Genomic DNA, 4,680 nt, shown 5'->3' with positions numbered 1-4,680 from the left:
ATTGAGAATTGAGGATAGAGTATTGAAGATGGAGGATTGAGGATTGAGGATTGAGGATTGAGGATTGAGGTTTGAAGATTGAAGGTTGAGTATTGAGGATTGAGGATTGAGGATTGAGGATTTAGGACTGAGGATTGACCTTTGAGGATTGAGGATTGAGGATTGAGGATTGAGTATTGAGGATTGAAGTCTGAGGATTGGGGACTGAGGATTGAGGACTGAGGATTGAGGATTGAGGATTGAGGATTGAAGATTGACGATTGAGTATTGAGGATTGATGGTTGTGGATTGAGGATTGAAGATTGAGTATTGAGGATTGAAAGTTGAGGATTGAGGATTGAGGACTGAGGATTGAGTAGTAGGACTGAGGATTGAGGATTGAGGATTGATGGTTGAAGCTTGAGGGTTGGGGGTTGAGGATCGAAGATTGAGGATTGAGGATTGAGGATTGAGGATTGAGGATTGAGGATTGAGGATTTAGAATTGGAAATTGGGTATTGAGGATTGAAGGTTGAGGATTGAGGATTGAGTGTTGAGGGTTGAGGATTGATGATTGAGGATGAGGAGTGAGGGTTGAGGTTTGAGGTTTGAGGACTCAGGATTCAGGATTGACGTTTGAGGATTGAGGATTGAAGATTGAGTATTGAGGATTGAAGATTGAGGATTGAGGATTGAGTGTTGAGGATTGAGGACGAGGACTGAGGATTGAGGATTGAGGATTGAGGATTGAGGATTGAGGATTGAGGATTGAGGATTGAAGTCTGAGGATTGGGGACTGAGGATTGAGGACTGAGGATTGAGGATTGAGGATTGAGGATTGAGGATTGAGGATTAACGTTTGAGGATTGAGGATGGAGGATTGAGGATTGAGGATTGAGGATTGAGGATTGAGGATTGAGGATTGAGGATTGAGGATTGAGTATTGAAGATTGAGGATTGGGTATTGAGGATTGAAGATTGAGGATTGAGAATTGAGGATTGAGGATTGAAGATTGAGGATTGAGGCTTGAGGGTTGAGGATTGAAGAGTGAGTATTGAGGACTGATGATTGTGGATTGAGGATTGAAGATTGAGTATTGAGGATTGAAGATTGAGGATTGAGGATTGAGGGCTGAGGATTGAGTATGAGGACTGAGGACTGAGGATTGAGGATTGATGATTGAAGTTTGAGGATTGGGGATTGTGGATCGAGGATTGAGGATTGAGGATTGAGGATTGAGGATTGAGGATTTAGGACTGACGATTGACGTTTGAGGATTGAGGATTGACAATTGAAGATTGAGGTTTGGCGATTGAGGACTGAATGTTGAGAGTTGAGGATTGAGGATTGATGATGGAGGATGAGGACTGAGGTTTGAGGATTGAGGTTTCAGGACTCAGGGTTCAGGATTCAGGTTTGAGGATTGAGGATTGAGGATTGAGCATAGAGGATTGAGGACTGAGGATTGAGGATTGAGGATTGACGCTTGAGGATTGAGGATTGAAGATTGAGGATTGAAGATTGAGGACTGAGGGTTCAGGATTGAGTTTTGAGAATTGATGTTTGAGGATTGAGATTTGATGATTGAATATCGTGGATAGAGTATTGAAAACTGAGGATACAGGATATTCTATTGAGTATTGAGAATTGTGTATTGACGATTGAGTATTGAGGAATGACTGATGAGGCTTCTGGGATGAATATTGAGGATTGAGAGTTGAGGATTGAGGATAGAGTATTGAGGACTGATGATTGAGTTTTGAGGATTGATGGTTGAGGGTAGTGGGTTGAATATTGAGGATTGAGGATTCAGGATTGCGGATTGAGTATTGAAGATTGAGGATTGAGGTTTGATTATTGAGAATAGAGGATTGGGGACTGAGCGTTGAGGATTGAGGTATGAGGACTGAGGATTGAGGATTGAGGATTGAGGATTTAGGACTGAGGATTGACGTTTGAGGATTGAGGATTGAGGATTGAGAATTTTGGATTGAACATTGTGGACTGAGGGTTGAGGATTGTGTGTTGAGTATTGATGTTTGAGGAATGAGATTTGAAGATTGAATATTGTGGATTGAGTATTGAAAACAGAGAATACAGGGTATTCTATTGAGTATTGAGAATTGAGGAATGATGATTGAGTATTGAGGATTGATGGTTGAGGTTTGTGGGATGAATAATGAGGATTCAGGATTGATGATTGAGGATTGAGTATTGGAGATTGAGGATTGAGGATTGAGGATCGAGAATTGAGGATTGAGGTTTGAGGATTGAGGACTGAGGATTGAGAATTGAGGATTGATGGTTGGGTATTGAAGATTGATGGTTCAGGGTTGTGTGTTGAATATTGAGGAATGAGGATTCAGGATTGAGGATTGAGTATTGAAGGTTGAGGACTGAGGATTGAGGATTGAGGATTGAGGATTGCGGATTGAAGATTGAGTGTTGATGATTGAAGATTGAGGATTGAGGCTTGAGTGTTGAGGATTGACGATTGAGTATTGAGGATCGATGGTTGTGGATTGAGGATTGAAGATTGAGTATTGAGGATTGATGACTGAGGATTGAGGACTGAGGATTGAGGATTGAGGATTGAGGATTGAGGATTAACGTTTGAGGATTGAGGATGGAGGATTGAGGATTGAGGATTGAGGATTGAAGATTGAGGATTGAGGATTGAGTGTTGAGGATTGAGGATTGAGGATTGAGGATTGAGGATTGAGGATTGAGGATTGAGGATTTAGAATTGGAGATTGGGTATTGAGGATTGAAGGTTGAGGATTGAGGATTGAGTGTTGAGGGTTCAGGATTGATGATTGAGGATGAGGAGTGAGGGTTGAGGTTTGAGGTTTGAGGACTCAGGATTCAGGATTGACGTTTGAGGATTGAGGATTGAAGATTGAGTATTGAGGATTGAAGATTGAGGATTGAGGATTGAGTGTTGAGGATTGAGGACGAGGACTGAGGATTGAGGATTGAGGATTGAGGATTGAGGATTGAGGATTGAGGATTGAAGTCTGAGGATTGGGGACTGAGGATTGAGGACTGAGGATTGAGGATTGAGGATTGAGGATTGAGGATTAACGTTTGAGGATTGAGGATGGAGGATTGAGGATTGAGGATTGAGGATTGAAGATTGAGGATTGAGGATTGAGGGTTGAGGATTGAGGATTGAGGATTGAGGATTGGAGATAGAGTATTGAGGATTGATGACTGAGGATTGAGGATTGAGGATTGAGGATTGAGGACTGAGGTTTGAGGATTGAGTGTTGAGCACTGAGGATTGAGGATTGAGGATTGAGGATTTAGGACTGAGGATTGACGTTTGAGGATTGAGGACTGAGGATTGAAGATTGAGGTTTGGCGATTGAGGACTGAAGGTTGAGGGTTGAGGATTGAGGATTGATGATGGAGGATGAGGACTGAGGGTTGAGGATTGAGGTTTCAGGACTCAGGATTCAGGATTCAGGATTGAGGTTTGAGGATTGAGGATTGAAGATTGAGTATTGAGGATTGAAGATTAAGGATTGAGGATTGAGGATTGAGGACTCAGGATTGAAGATTGACGATTGGGGATTGAGGCTTGACGATTGAGGATTGAGGATTGAAGATTGAGGATTGAGGATTGAGGGTTGAAGATTGAGTATTGGGGATTGAAGGTTGAGGATTGAGGATTGAGTGTTGAGGATTGAGGACGAGGACTGAGAGTTGAGGATTGAGGATTGAGGACTGAGGTTTGAGGATTCAGGATTGAAGATTGAGTGTTGGGGATTGAGGATCGATGATTGAGGAGTGAGGATTGAGGATTGAGGATTGAGGATTGAGGAATGAGGATTGAGTATTGAAGATTGAGGGCAGAGGGTTGAGGATTGAGGAATGATGTTTGCGGATTGAGATTTCATGCTTGAATAATTTGGATTGAGTATTGTATCCTGAGAATTCTGGATATTCTATTGAATATTGAGAATTGATGGTTGATGGTTGAGTATTGAGGATTGATGGTTGATGGTCGTGTGTTGAATATTGAGGATTGAGGATTCAGGATTGAGGATTGTGTATAGAAGATTGAAAACTGAGGTTTGAGGATTAAGGATTGACGATTGAGGTTTGAAGATTGAGTATTGATGATTGAAGTTTGAGGATTGAGGATTGAGCGTTGAGGGTTGAGGACGAGGTGTGAGGGATGAGGATTGAGGTTTCAGGACTGATGATTGAGTATTCAGGATTGAGGATTTACGATTGAGGGTTGAGGATTGAAGATAGAGTATTGAGGACTGAAGATTGAGGATTGAGGATTGAGGATTGAGGATTGGAGATTGAGTATTGAGGATTGAAGATTGAGGGCTAAGGATTGAGGATTGAGGATTGAGGATTGAGGGTTGAGGATTGAAGATTGAGAATTGAGAATTGGGGATTGATGGTTGAGTATTGAGGATTGATGGTTGAGGTCTGTGTGTTGAATATTGAGGATTGAGGACTCAGGGTTGAGGATTGAGCATTGTATATTGAGGACTGAGGATTGAGGATTGAGGATTGAGGATTGAAGGTTGTGTATTCATGATTGAATTTTGAGGATTGAGGATTGAGTGTTGAGGATTGAGTACGAGGACTGAGGATTGAGGATTGAGGATTGAGGATTGAGGATTGAGGATTGAGGACTGAGGTTTGAATATTGAGGATTGGGGATTGAGGATTGAGGA

The sequence above is a fragment of the Calliopsis andreniformis genome, unplaced genomic scaffold (genome assembly GCF_051401765.1).
Source record: "Calliopsis andreniformis isolate RMS-2024a unplaced genomic scaffold, iyCalAndr_principal scaffold0047, whole genome shotgun sequence".
NCBI classification, from domain to species: domain Eukaryota; kingdom Metazoa; phylum Arthropoda; class Insecta; order Hymenoptera; family Andrenidae; genus Calliopsis; species Calliopsis andreniformis.
Note: the sequence above shows the minus strand (reverse complement) of the source record.